Source organism: Branchiostoma belcheri, unplaced genomic scaffold, assembly GCF_001625305.1.
Source record: "Branchiostoma belcheri isolate BF01 breed outbred unplaced genomic scaffold, Haploidv18h27 scaffold13, whole genome shotgun sequence".
Taxonomy (NCBI): Eukaryota; Metazoa; Chordata; class Leptocardii; order Amphioxiformes; family Branchiostomatidae; genus Branchiostoma; species Branchiostoma belcheri.
In genome coordinates, this window is record NW_017802713.1 from 998,075 (window position 1) to 1,013,910 (window position 15,836).

The 15,836-nt window shown below is 44.0% G+C and overlaps 2 pseudogenes; both read right to left on the bottom strand.

The window, feature by feature from the left end:
* Positions 1-2,016: 2,016 nt before the first annotated feature.
* Positions 2,017-6,155, bottom strand: LOC109463667 (annotated as a pseudogene).
* A 1,339-nt stretch (positions 6,156-7,494) lies between these two features.
* LOC109463878 overlaps positions 7,495-15,836 on the bottom strand; it is a 10,700-nt pseudogene continuing 2,358 nt past the window's right edge.

Below are 15,836 nucleotides of genomic sequence, written 5' to 3' on the forward strand. Positions count from 1 at the left end.
GGGCGTCGGCGTTATTTTTTTCTGTGAGCGACGCGAGTAATATGCCGCGGAGGGACGATTTTGCTGCCGAGGGAGTTTTTGCCGTGGAGAGAAGATTTTGTTAGAGCGCGAAACCTTCTCTCCACGGCAAAAACTCCCTCGGCAGCAAAATCGTCCCTAAGCGGCATATTACTCGCGTCGCTCACAGAAAAAATAACGCCGCAGCCCAACAACTCTGCGAAGGAGGCTATAGAAGAGCAAGAATTGAGTGTATAGTTGTCTCAGGGCAACGGAAGCACCTCATTATACATGTACATGGAGACAGACACATACAAACATATCATGTTACAATAGCATACGACGTTAAGGTAAAGTGAAGATTCCCATGTGAATCCTTCTATGAGATTATACAGGAAACAAGTCCATAGCTTATTTTGGTCGGAAGAGCACGCTATACTTTGTGTAATGATGAATCATAATGTAAGATTTAAAGGCATCCAATGCGATTTCAGGACAGCAAAACTGGAAATATTCTTAATAATGCAATCTTTCTCATATTTACACATACTGCTTCACATTAGCACATTTGAGTCAACATTTCATACTTTGGGCATTTAAAACTGCAGAAAGTCCCAAGATTAGTCATTTATTTTCTGGGTGGTACCCTAAAAATCAGCCCTGGGTCCTTCCAGTAACCATTTACCTTCACAATTTTCGAATTTTAGCTTCTTGAGGGTCAATATACATTGGAATAGTGTGGGTGTAACTCAGTATGTAGATAAGTGACTAGAACATTGACTTTAATCAGGTTTCAAGCCCTAAAACTGCACTATTTTTTTGTCGGTGAATTACAGAACTTTGATGTTAGTGTTACTGTACAACACAGTGAACGATGAATTGGAATACACCCGTCAACAAAGTCTTAACGTACAGTAATGAATAATCATGAGGTCATGAAAAGAGCTGGTTACTACTGAAAGGATGTGATTTTTTATGAAAGGTTTGTGTAACTCTTGTTTCCGATAATGTGCTATTGATACAACACTGACAATATGTGTGCCTTGCAAATAAAGACATCTGAGTATTCATGTGAATTTTGTCTGTCTGATTGAATACTGTATTATATATACTGCAATTCTAAAAAAAACGAAATGTGAATAGGACTTCCTTTATAATTATATTTGACAAACTGATTTACCGTTGTTTTTTTAGATATGCTAGATATAAAGTTACCTTTTACGTAGCATTATGTATCCCTTGAATGTCTCTTGCAACTTTCTGACCGCTTACAGCACTTCAAAAGTCACCCGCTAGTCGGCGTACATGCGCTAGTTACTAGTATGTCACTTGGATGACCTTGAAAAAATTCTTTGTCTATTCTTGGTCGTTATAAGTGGTATGATGCAGCCATGAAATGGCTCCCCCAAGCGCCCAAGGTTATATTGTACTGTTAAGGGATATATACACCTTACAGCATTTTCAAAGGGAAATTGCATCTATCAATAGGCAATCAAACAAAAAAACTATTGGGCGTCTTCAAAATCTTCTTGCTGCACGAAGCGTGATTGAAACCTGGGTGGGTATGGTAGCCGTTCAGAAAGTTCGAATCCTCTTAAAATATATAAGACCATGGAAGAATATCTAGTAACAGAATTAAACAGACAGGTGTATTAAAAGTTAATAATTATTGCTTTATTCAGCTCATAACAGTCTTATTCATAAGAACATTATGTACACTGTGATATGATAGTTTGAATAAATACTGTACAATCGTGTGTAACAACAAAAGTGTGTCTTTCTCTAGGATCCAGCCTAATCAATAAATTATGACAACATCTTCTTGAAATCCACAACTATATCATAAGGAAATATGAAAATAAAAATGCTGTACGATTGCAAGTGACAAAACAATGAGTGTCTTCTGATCTTTCAGAGATTCTCTGGAATGTAACGTAAGTAACATATTATATTATATGGCAGCTCAGATTGTTGACATCTCATCTTGAAAAATTACAAAATGTACAAAATGTTCAACTCTTATATTCCTGTACTTGCCACTTTACTAAAGTTGTATCCATGCTCTACATAGTCATCCCCATGTTTAATGGTGGGGTGGGCAAGTCTCGGCCTCCCAGGGATTTTTGTAACGGGGATGGTGCTGAGCTTGACGGGGGAACTGGCCTGTGTGGCCGCAGGGATCTGAGGTAGGGTCGAGGGAACGTTCGCCTCCGAAGCCGCCGGTGCGGTGGACACGGGGCTAGACCGCCCGCTAGCATGGCTGGCTTCGTCTACGGTAGAGAGAGGCTTGGCAGGTGGGGAGAGGTGCCACCTTTGCTCTTGAGAGTCTTTTCTCTTCAGACTAGCTTTCCGGCCGCCGGGGTAGACGAACTGATTCACCCCTGACAACATTCCCTTCTCGTAACTCGGAGACACGGGAATCAACGACGGGCGACGGTTGTTGTCACCGCCTCCCTCGGCTAACGTCGGGAGCTTGGTGGGCGAGCTAGCTTTGGGAGATTTCGGGGATTTTGGCCCTGTAATGTCCTCTAGTTTAGTCCCCCATCTTTCAATGGAAGTACGCCTGGTCAGGCTAGACTTACGACGATCGGGGTAGACGAATTGCGGAACGCCGGTTAGAACACCGCTCTCGTAGTCTGGGGAAGCCTCGATCAGAGTAGGGCGACGCGTAGACAGACCTCTAAGGTCCAGGGCAGGTGGGATCTTCTTACCACTAGTGTCTTCGTCCGTCTTAAACGTCTGGTTATCGTAACCCTGAGCTTCGAGATCGTACCCGTCTTTAAATGTCTTAGCCCTGCATTTCCTAATCATAAACAGGAGCGCAATAAAAAGCCAATATAACACATAAACGCCTAACCCTACCGCTATGTATGTTAGCCTCAACTTGTTTATCTGTGGAACGTGTATCAAAACTTCTCGGTAGATACAATAAGCAAGGCCGCCGCTTAGAATGAGAAACCATGCAATGAGAGGGACCAGGGGGATGAAATTTGTCACGATCTTCTTCCTACCGCTCGTGCCCCACCCGCTCTTGTTGATAGTGAGAATGGCCCAGTATTTTGTCGGCAGGAGGCTAGTCATGTAGAGCATGGAGTACACGGACATAAAGATCATGATGGGGTTTCTACGGAGGATACAGGCGTAGATAGACTTAACAAGTCCTACCAACTGGATGGTAACTAGAATGAGAACAATGTTCCAGACGCCTACGTAGAACAGACGGATGACTGTGATGGTCACGAAGAAAGGGAAGAGTCCTGTGATGATAGACTCGTAGGTCATCCACAGATGATGCTTGTGGAACCATTTGGCGTTGTAGAGCCACTCCCTGAAGTAGGACTTGGTCCAGCGGGTCTGCTGGTTCAGCCAGCGGAGGTACTGGGCGGGCGTCTCGGTGTAGCAGAAGGAGCGGGCCGTGTACTTGGTGCCGTAGCCGAGGCTGAGGATTCGGTTAGTAAGATGGCGGTCGTCGCCGAAGGTGCAGTGTTTTCCCAGGAACTTCTGGTTGTACCACTTCTCCAGGATGCTCTGGAGGAGGTCGTTTCGGTAGAAGCCGAGCGGCCCGCTGATGCAGCTCACCACGTTGAAGTAGGACTGACAGGCGCGCTCGATGTTGAAGGCCATCCAGTAGCGCAGGCTGCTCATGAAAGAGATGACAGAGTCGGAGTGGTTCCAGATACGGACGTCACCCCCTACAGCTCCAATGGAACGGTCGTTGTCCAACACCTGCGCCATTTCCGTCGTGCACTTCGGATCCAAGATGGTGTCCGAGTCGCAAACCTGTATATAGTCCACGGTGTTTCCTAAAGCTTTAAACGCCGTATACATGACCTCCCGCTTCCCTCCCCACTTCTGCATGATGCACGAGTACTTGTTGTTCCTGATGACGTCCTGAACGGTTTGCTCGCCTGCGTCTTTTTGTGGAGAAGACACCACGACCTTCTGTAGATGCTTGGCGCCGTTCTGTAACAGTTTCGGGACGTGTTCGGGGAGTTTTTCCTTGGAGTGGAAGTTGTTTCTCCAAACGAACGTGTCCGAATTTTCCGTACCAAACACTTCCACAAACTGATCGCGCATGTACATGTCGTCGTCAGAGTTCCCGTCTATGACAAGCACAACCTTGAGATTCTCGTACTGAATGTCTCTGATGGACTCCAGACACTTTTGCAGAAGGATCGGGTCTTCCTGATACGCGGCTATCATGAGGGCAACCGATTTGTTCTGACAGGGAGGGAAGTCGCCTGCTCTCTTCATCTTCCTGTGTTCTAAGTAGGCGAAGATGCTCTGGATGACCAGGTGTAGAGCCACGATGGCGCCGTACAGGCCGAAGCTGATGTACCGGTCGTTGTTGTGGAGGAACTGGAACCCCCAGGCGTACACGGCCACCATGCCGGCGAACAGCGCCACGGCGAACAGCGTGGTCAGGACCAGACGGAGAACCTTCGTGCACTTCATCTGGAGTGAAACATAACGGAGTAAGGTTAGAAACAAATTCATAGCATTCAATTGACAAAAAATCCTTACTTTGATTCAACTCACTTTGCAAAAAAAAAAGACCCAAAAATTGACTTTTTGTATCGTCCTAATGTTACCTAATGCAGCTTTAATGCATCTTATGTGAGACAAAAAAAAAGAAAACTGCTCAAAATTCCATTTTTACTGGCGCACACCTTGAAAGATGCGTAAAGAGTCCGTTTCTTTCTCTAGTGTGTGCATTTACGCATATTTTAAGGCATTTTAAATGGGATTTCATGCAGTGGAAGTTTGGAATATGGTGAATTCCGGGTAGAAACAGACTGTCCAGGAGAGATTGATTGTAATAAGCGAGCAGATAACACAGGCCTAGGAACTTAACTACACTGTAGAATGTAGTGCAGTGTTGTATTCAAAACAAACATACGTATAAATGTATGTTGTGACCATGGACAAAGCACTGTAACTTTCCCTAAAGATTATCATCCCTATCTAACAAATAGAACCTGTTTGTCTGCTTTTCTGCGCTTGTGGTGCGAAAAGTATAGGGGAAAGACGAGTTAATTGAGCGAAAGTTTCACACGGATGACCCTTATTAGTGTGTCCACATGATTGCACTACCCAAGGCCTAATCTCCAATCAGATTACTTTCGCTGGTAAAAAGACAGTATCAAATTGGCCAGGCAGTATCCATTAGCCAGAGAAGGTCGGCAGCCACCGACGGGGTTGGTGGGGGTCAGGACAAAAAAAACGGCCATATATAAAAAGGTAACGATCATTCCCCCACAACCTCTGCTTGGAGAGTACCCAAGGCCGGCATTAGCTGTACATGATTGACTCACATTAACGTCACAGAAAGGGAGCCTCAGGGTCAGAAAGTGTCACTCTTTTCATTGTCTACGTCTCTTCAACTGTTTCAAATCTCAGAAACGTGCGAAAATCTAGTCGCAAATATTCGCTTCAATAGATAGCAGCAATGTTGGCAAAACCACGAGTCTTCTGATTTGAATTTCTCGAAGTATTAAAGTCTACAAATATACAGTCACAGAAGTAGACATTCAATAGTAGAGAAATTTCTTTGTTCAAATTTAGTTGTCTTGCCGTAATTACTCCAGCGGTTAGAGAGGGAAAGTTTCTAGTGTGCAAAGACCAATTTAACAAAAACACATATTGTTGTACGGCCCAACTTTCGCTATCCGTCCGAAAACAATTATTTTAGTACACTTCGTAAGTTCAGATGTCACAATTCATATCGAGGTGTGTACTTTGGTCCACTATTATGATTTGAACATGGAACTGGGTACGGTAAATGTTCTGACACTACAGAACAAATTTTACATCTTAAATTTTTCGCCATATCAATTTACTTGTGGCATAGGCTTACCTTAATGTTTAAAAAAATTGATTACCCTCAATTTTCAAATACTTACCTACACCATATATAACTTTTAAAACATGGATTCATTATGTTCTAGTGTTCAAGAAACGTATTTGACGCAAAAAAACATTGATACAAGTCGTAAAAAATCATGTACAACGGCGTCATTCTTACCTTTCGTCTTCTAGGAACAGTTTCTTGTCTTGTTTCTTGTCTTGTCTGACCGGCAGCGGTGTTACTTTTGGTGCCCATTTCTGAAGCGACCCGCGGATAACTTTCGAAGATTCTTCTCGTTTCCGATGGCTTTTTCTTCTCTCTCGCGGTGAAATTTGAGCGGCACCGCCTCTGCCACCTTTATTTATACCATGGCAAGCAATTAACCTGTAATTATACAAATACGCATGCAGGGTGCATCATTGCGAAGTCAGGTAAGTCCCTACGTAGTCATTTCTGAGCTGTTGTGACGTCACGGGGGCGGAGCCAACCGGTCCGAGCCAGTCTCTGAGTTTCGCGCACGCGCACGAGGCACATCCTGTCTACGCACGCTCCAGGTGAACAACTTCCGGTTGACGATGCTCCATTGTCAATAGCAGAATCATTACCTCTGAATAACGTCAAAGTTGGAATTGTTAGAAGTGACACGCCTATATCCATTGGGAGTGATTAAAAGAAAGAAATATTCAATTGAATCATGCACATATTTCAATGGCACATTTCTATGATTCCGGTCTTTTGTCTTTAAGAATGAGACTGATAAAAGCTATGCAGGCGCGTTCTTCTTCGCTTAATCAAGGTGTAAAGTGATGATTCCTTAGTTTATGTTATCATATCTGAAATGGACACGAGATGCCCATACCGGGGAAGACTTTGATGTGTTTCTTACAGGTTTTAGTTCTTTTATTTTCGTATTCGTCAAAAGACATCATAACTTCACCTTTGGCTACATTTTATTTTTTCGGATTAAAAAACATTTCTTATATGCATATTTGTTATGCTTTAAATAAGATTTTGTTACTGACCGTCCCTATAAAGGTCACTTGTAAGGGCTAGTCTATTTGGCCAATTTCTACTCTTTCCGGCCGCTTCCGAAGCCCGGTAGACGCTAGGGAGTTGCCGCATACCTTTACCTTAGCTGTGACTTTACGCACAAAAACGACGCCAGTGGTGACCACAGCACATGAGTCATAAAGGTAAGCCGTTAAACCCTGTGCGTAACCGGTCATTGTGATACAGGGACACTCCAACCCGCATGTCCTTGTGGTGAAGTCACTCGGAAATATGCTAATGAGCTGCTCATCTGTACAAACCCCGGAGGTCGATGACTCTATGACGACAGGGACAGGTAAACCACGCAGGTGTCAAGGACCTTCTTTGTGTTTGTCTACACATGTTCGGATTTCAAAAACGTCACTAGTGTTGTTGATTCACGCAATTGTTATTCTACTTATGACATGTACAACTTCCTATTTTGTTGTGTGTATGGTTTTTGTTCAGTTGTATGCAGAAAATTCGTAGGTTCTAAAGGGTTTTGTATTGTTATGTCGTTTACATGTAACCTCGAAATTATTTCAGTAAGCATGTAACCTCGAATTTTTTCATGAAGCATTCAGCTAACAAGTAAAAAGAAAAAAGCATGAGACATGGGAGTGGTATAAAAAATTTCACTGGTGTATTTACAAGTCTTTGACCAGCAAAGTTATATGGTCATTGTTAGCAAGTGGGAACAATGATAAATAACATTCATTTATACAACGTTTGAAACGTCATGTACACACATGTATTTTTACAATAGCATACCTATATTATCAGTCAATATGACAAAACAAGTGTTTGAATACATTGAAGTCGATATAGCGTTACATTATATTCAAGTTATCTAGCAATACTCGCTAGACCTATCGTATAAATAATATGGCATAAAAATGTGTCATTAACTTCCACGTAGTTTAAAAGGTCTATTCCTGAGTAAAAACATAAATTTAACCTTTACTCAAAGTGACATTAGCATAAAAATACTTTTTATAATACATGTGTACTTCTTGGTTAAACAAAGTGTTTTTGTTCAATTGTAAAACAACTGAATAATGTCAAATAATATAATATATAACATACTTTGCAAGTATGCTTATTGCTTAGTATTGTATATGAAATACTGCATTGCGTATCTTTTCTGTGATGACTTATTTCTTAAACTGGTACCCATGCTCTACATAATTTGTATCGTGTACGATACTTTGGTTGGACTGGTGAGCCCTGCCCGGTATGGCTGTGACACGGTTTGTTTGGTCCCCCTCCTGTTCTATTCTGTCCCACCTTTCCTCTGACGTCGCCACGACGCCCTGCTTCTTACTAGATCTGAAGGAGAACCTTCCCGCTCCGGTCAAGACGTCGCGCTCGTAGTCTGGGGACGAGTCTACTACAGGTACGTTATTTCCTGGGGACGAGGCTACAGGTGGAGGGTTGTGACGTGGTTCGACCACCACCTCGCTGAGAGTGGGGAGGGGGGTTGGGGAGACGGGGGAGATCGGGGATTTGGGAGACCGGACGACATTCGGTTCAGCTCCCGACTCCCACCTCTCTATCGAGGTTCTGCGTTTCAGGCTAGCCTTGCGGGTTTGGCGCGTGTCCGGGTAGACGAACTGGGGCACGCCCGCGAGAACGCCGCTCTCGTAGTCGGGCGAGACGGGCACCAGGGACGGACGGCGCACGGTGGTCGGGCTGAACACTGAGATGTCCCGAAGGTCTAGGACGGGAGGCGACGATTTGCTGTACAGAGGAACGTTATCGTACAACCTAAATGCCGATTGGCTGTTGGGAGTGTAGTGCTGGGTGATGGCGGAGGCTTTAGCGGCTTCGATTTCTTTCTCTTGGAAGTCGTACCCACTACGGAGGCGGCCAAACTTACAATGTCTCCACGTAAAGAAGATAGAAATAAGCAGCCAATAGAACGCGTAGATACCCAGCCCTATACCGATGTACAAGAGCCTGTCGATATCTACTCCATTTCTGTGCCTTTCTACTTCTAGATATATAGAATACCCCAACCCGCTACCTAGAATCAGAAACCATGCAATAAGGGGAACCAGAGGGATAAAATTTGTGACGATCTTTTTCCTACCACTTGTGCCCCACCCGTTCTTATTAATGGTAAGGATCGCCCAGTACTTGGCCGGGAGTAAACTGGTCATGTAGAGCATGGAGTACACGGACATAAAGATCATGATGGGGTTTCTACGGAGGATACAGGCGTACAGAGCTTTGACAAGTCCTACCAGCTGGATGGTGAGAAGAATTAGGACAATGTTCCAGAGACCAGTGTAGAAAAGGCGGATGACTGTCACGGTTACAAAGAACGGGAAAAGTCCGGCGATGATGGATTCATACGTCATCCAGATGTGGTGCTTGTGGAACCACATGGCGTTGTAGAGCCACTCCCTGAAGTAGGACTTGGTCCAGCGGGTCTGCTGGTTCAGCCAGCGGAGGTACTGGGCGGGCGTCTCGGTGTAGCAGAAGGAGCGGGCCGTGTACTTGGTGCCGTACCCGATGCTCAGCATGCGGTTTGTCAGGTGGCGGTCGTCGCCAAAGGTGCAGTGTTGACCTAGAAACGTCTGGTCGTACCAGTCTTCTAGAAAACTCTGGAGGAGGTCGTTTCGGTAGAAGCCGAGCGGCCCGCTGATGCAGCTCACCACGTTGAAGTAGGACTGACAGGCGCGCTCGATGTTGAAGGCCGTCCAGTAGCGCAGACTGCTGAGGAAGGAAATCCACGAGTCGGAGTGGTTCCAGATACGGACGTCCCCGCCGACGGCGCCCACGGAACGGTCGTGTCCAACACCTTCGCCATCTCAGTCGTGCACCGGGCGTCTAGGATCGTGTCCGAGTCGCAGACTTGCACGTAGTCTACCGTGTCGCCCAGAGCTTTAAACGCCGTGTACATGACCTCCCGCTTCCCTCCCCACTTCTGCATGATGCACGAGTACCTATTGTTCCTGATAATGTCCTGTACAAGCTGCCCGCCGTTGTCTCTTTGTTGCGACGGCACGGCCAGCTTTTCTAGATGCTTGGAACCGTACTGAAGGCCAGGGACGCTTTCGGGAAGCGGCTCGGCGTGATGGTAGTTGTGTCTCCAGACGAAAGTGTCTGAGTTTTCCGCACCGAAAACTTCGACGAACTGGTCGCGCATGTACATGTCGTCGTCGGAGTTCCCGTCGATGACCATGACGACTTTCAGGTTGTCGTAGTCGATGTCCCGCACGGACTCCAGACACTTCTGCAACAGGACCGGGTCCTCCTGGTACGCGGCGATCATCAGCGCCACGGACTTACCCTGGCAGGGCGGGAATTCGGACGACCTGTAGCATGAAGACATAAGAAAACTTGCATTAGCATTGACAGACTCATGGCATTGACGATTGTAGTTAAATTTTAAAAATATTGTTGGCTGGGTCCATTAAAGGCATACAACGCAGTTTTAGGGCGTGGAAACCTAAATTTTCAAAGTCAATATTCTAATCACGTATCTACACACTGAGTTGAAACCACACTATCCCAATGTATATTGACCCTCATGGAGCAAAAATACCCAAAATTCTGACGGAAAATGGTTACTGGAGGGGCCCTTGGCTGATTTTTAGGGTACCACCCATAAAATAAAGGACTCGTTTTAGGGCTTGTTTCTGCAGTTTTGAATACCCAAATTATGAAATACCGATTGAAATGTACCAATGTGAAGCAGTATGTGTCAGTATCATAAAGATTGCCTAATTCAGAATATTTCCAGTTTTGCTCTTCTGAAATCGCATTGGATGCCTTTATTAAAAATAAAAACAGACACAGACCTCTTCATCCTCCTGTGCTCGAGGGAGGCGAAGACGCTCTGTATGATGAGATGGACGGCCAGCACGGCGCCGTACAGCCCGAACGATAGGTAGTTGTCCGGGGTGGAGACGAACTGGAAGCCGTACGAGTACACGGCGATCATCCCCGCCAGGATAGCCACGGCGAACAGCCACGTCAGCACCATCCGGAGAGCTGTGGTGCACTTCATCTGGGGAGAAGATAAAAACAAAACGTTGTAAACACATGTGTAACTATTATATGCATGACCACCATATACTATGTGTGGCTATTAGTGAATGAATTCAATGTGGCTTTGCAAACAGCCAAACTAGCACCATACGGGAGAGCCGTGGTGCACTACATCTGGGGAACACAGGGGGAAACAAGTTGTAAACACTTTTGCCAATTTAACTTTGTGGGGTCGTGTGGCGTAGCGGCAGCGTGCGCGACTCGGAACCAAGAGGTCCCGGGTTCGAGTCCTGACAAGCCACCGATCTTGTGCCCTTGGGAAAGGCACTTTACACGGCTTTCCTCACTTAACTCAAGTGAAAATGAGTATTGTCCTGTAATGTATTTGTCCCCTGTGTTGGTGGCGGCATTAATATAAGTTGAAAAAACTTGAGTGTGTCGTCACCACGTCTGGTGATTACATGTTGGAATAAAAAAAAAAGTAGACGGGACCATTCCGAGATCGAACAAGGTTGAAGGTGTCAGCCGAAAATTTGGGAAAATTCCCAATTCATTCCAGGGTTAGAAAGAAAGCTTAGTCTTTATTTCAAAACTTTATTTGTGTGGTTAAATGGATGGGCATGCCTGTGCACTCCCCAAAATCGTATCGTATGTTTGGCGTTAAACGTTAAGGGGTTGAGGGTTAGGTCATCTTTAAAACTTAACATGGCCGAAAACAACTCGGCGGAACAACCGTTCAGGAATGGCGAAAAAGCGTGATAGCATTTTCAAGTGAAGTACAAATGTACAGGAAAGAAGTGAAGTGTGCTGTTTCACGGTAACACGATGCTGGACAGGTGCTGTGTCATGACACATTCACAGCGTGGGTTCCCATGTTAAAAACTAAAGCACTTGGCCATTAGTCTAAAACCAGGGCGCGAATGACGCCGCAGACAAAATGGCGTCTAAATGTAAGAGTAGCAAAGATAAAGTTTATATTCTTTCAAACAAAGTCTAATACAAGTTGTTAAAAGGGTAGAATCTACGACAAGGGCCTTAAAACCAAGATTATATAACACAGGAACCACAGAAGTATGTAACGTTACATGTAAATAATCCCCGCCCAAGATTACGAAACAGGAGCATAGCACAACAAACAACTACATGTGTGCCTAGCAACTACATAAACAACACACTTGACAGGTAACGTTAGATCTAGGCGTCTCCCTACTACTAAATCCCAAGTATACCCACCACTAAAACACCACTCAGTCACCGGGAGTTTGACTCTTAAGATAAAAGCTTTCTCTCTTTTTACTTTTTATCTAGGTCACCTTTTTTCCAGACAAAGTTCACACAGTCCTCTACAATTACCTATGTAAATCTCGAAATCATTTACCCTGAGAAGTTGCGGTAAAATGAAGAAGAAGAAAAAAACGATTCTTTGTCCATCGACGCAGAAAATCGTTCAGACGCGAAATCGTGTAGAAGAATTTGAAAGCAATTTTGAAAAGAAAAAGTTGTCCCCTCAACTAGAAAAGCCGAATCTGGGTTAGGACAAGGCTGTTTTGACGAAAATATATGCATTTTACAGGTAGATAAAATCCAAAGCATAAGAAAAAAAGACTTAAATTTAAGCTGGCAAACCTATACATAACGTTAACTCTCTACAAACGAAATGCTGTTTCTTACCTTGATTCTTGTATAAACTGAGTCCCCAAAATCTCTTTTCCGATTAAAAAAACTTTTCACAAAGTACTAAAGATATCTTTCAACCAAGCACAATGTCTTTCCCCTAGACCAGCTAGCAGGAAAACTGATAGAGATACAAACTCTCCAACTTTTATACACTTAAAAACAATGGAATGCGGGAAAGTATATTGACGTCATGATGCATTTTTGTGAAGACGTGATGTCTGTAAAATGGGCGGAGTTACTTTAGATACGCACATGTGGGATCATCTGTGGTGTCATCATACCTGTCCGGCAGGTGTGACTCAGGTGCAACACTTCCGTGGACACCTCTGTGACGCCCACAGGACAGGGGACACTGTCCATTCTTTTGGAACTGAGTTTTCTACGAGCTAATAAATAAAACATTTTATACTAAAATCGAATTTTTTAGAGCTGATGTCACTATTTTAAAACGGAACTTTGTCATCTTCTTTTCCTTTTCCTCTTTTTTCCCATCTATTAAGAAGAAACATTTCAGTGCATATATCTTGTACTGGAGCCAACCGATATTTAAAGATTTTTTTACAGAAGTTTGCTGCTTATTGGAACAAATCTTTACAGCACACTTAAGTTTTTTCAACTTATATTAATGGTTAACTTATATAAACCAACACAGGAGACAATACAATACTCATTTTTCAGTAAAGTGCCTTTCCCAAGGGCACAAGATCGGTGGCATGTCAGGACTCGAACCCGGGACCTCTTGTTCCGAGTCGAGCGCTCTGTCGCTACGCCGTCTGACATGTATTGTCATTAGTAAGCCTACAGGAGCGGCGGCAAGGAGTCGTGACAGTGTAAATAGTTTTCACCATTGACCGGTGACAGGTACGGCAGGGCAGGACAGATTAACCGATTATAACAGAGGTGTGGTCACGGTCAAGGAAGGAAGTGGCCTCATATACCGACGTCACAACACCGAAATAGCCCAGCTATATAAACACTGGGCACAGGACACCACTGTGTACTCCTGTGTGTGTGGTCAACGTCAGGAGCTACGGTAGCCTGGTAACCAGACCGCCGTGAGCTCAGCGTTATCCCTTCGGCACCGAGGGCGTTTGAGGCCGCCAACCAGGCCTCAATTACCGGCAACAAAAGACAATACAGAAAGTCAGCGGATACAGGGAAATCAGCTAAAGATATATAGGTCCGTGGTATAACTCTTATTTGCTTGGTAAAGGCCGGGGCCGAAAAATTACCGCCAAGCCGACCTAAGGTTTTGTACCCAGGCTAGAGCTACGGTAGACATCTTAACCGCCATAGAAGACTCACTGAAATACTACTTAAGGCAATAATTCTACGTTAATACATAGAACACGTAGATGCTAGTAATTAGACCATTATGTTCAATGTTGTATCGCCATATGATATGATCATTAGATAGCTTTAAACAATGTTTGGAGTTAAATGTTCAAGGGCCATGTGTAACAAGTCGTTCGGTGTGATATAGCTAGCTGCCGCCGCGCCGCGTACCTGTGTGTTACGCCGAAAGGCGGTTATACCGGCTATACCGATACAGAGATATTCAACATAGTAGATATGTATTTATTACATACTTTAGGATAAAGAAATTTACGTCAAAACTAAACGACGAGACACAGATACTATACACTGCCCATAAAGTCGGTATTCTAGGTCAGGGACACACTATTGCGTATGTCCCACTTCGATGGTGTGAACAGTTTTGTGTTCATACTTTTTTAATTGTGCATCCTTGGGGCTAAATCGTGGGACACGTTATGTCATCAGTCCCAATTAACTCTGATGAAGTTACGTGTACACTTAATTATTTTGACGTCAGTAAAAATGCAGTGGAGCATTTGCGTCAACGATAAACTGATAACCAACACAAGTTTTACTATTCTTTAAGGAAATAATAAAAAGATAGTTCCGAATGTTCGTTAGGTAGGAAGATGGTAGGATGAAAAGACTTCTAGTATAGATAAAGAATAAAACACAAAAAAGTCCCGTTCCACTCTATGCAGAAGCATAGGGGTGGTGCCCATTTCCGTAGCCCTTGGGCGACACACACTTGTGCAATGCACTACAGCAGGGGGCTAGTCCGCTGGTAGTGCGGTGTGTTTGACCTTCCCACACTCTTTCTCATATGTGCTGAGTGCTAAAGCAGAGAAAGTAGTGTGTGCCATTTTTAAAGTCTTTGGTATGACCCGGCCGGGGTTTGAACTCACGACCTCCCGGTTGCAAAGCGAGCACTCTACAAATTGAGCTATTGTACCGGGATATAAAACACAGATCCGGACAAAAGCGAATTATTCCTTATTTGTATAGTCTAGCTAGTGATTTAAGTATAAAGACATTCCTAGGGAAATACTTGTCTCTCTTAGGGAAATACCTGTCTGAAGTTAGGCGGTTGCGAGGTACGTACATGTGTTTTGGACGGATGCCAGGATACCCGGACCTAAAATATGTTAGAGACTGCCTATATTCCTTTAATTCATTTATTGTATATGAGGGATATGACGTTGTTTAGAGAATAGGCAAGTATATGAAGCTACAGTGTTAAGAAACATCTTTACGGCAAAAGTCCGGATATACAAGTTAACTGCATCCAACAAATCAACAATTGAAATATAAAATCATATCTGACAATCAACAGCAAAAACGTACAACATAAGGTCAAAATCCCGGTTTCTGTGTAAAAATCACAATTTTTAAAAATATATTCCAACATATATTCACAAGACGTGGTGACAACACACTCAAGTTTTTTCAACTTATGTTAATGCCGCCACCAACACAGGGGACAATACAATACTCATTTTCACCTGATCGAAGTGAGGAAAGTCATGTAAAGTGCCTTTCCCAAGGGCACAAGATCGGTGGTAAGTCAGGACTCGAACCCGGGACCTCTTGGTTCCAAGTCGAGCACTCTGCCGCTACGCCACACGACCCCAAAAACACAATTTTAAGTGTCCCTCTCTCTAGACTGTTTAATTTTTGCCCAGGGCACATGCAATTAGGAATCCCCATGTTGTGTATTTCTGACGTAGGTGGTTCGGGACTTGCGTATGTACTTAGCAGTAATTATCCCAAGCAGGTGGTGATAGATTTTTGAAAGTCCTCAAAAGGTTCACAGTTCAAACCTCAAAAACGTATTCAACTTATCGTTTCCAACGTTTAGTAGGAGATTAGCAATAAAAGTAGGCTTCTAGCCGATCATGGACTGGTACTGGTCTCTACCATACTAACTACGATACGCTATATATATATATATATATATATATATATAGTA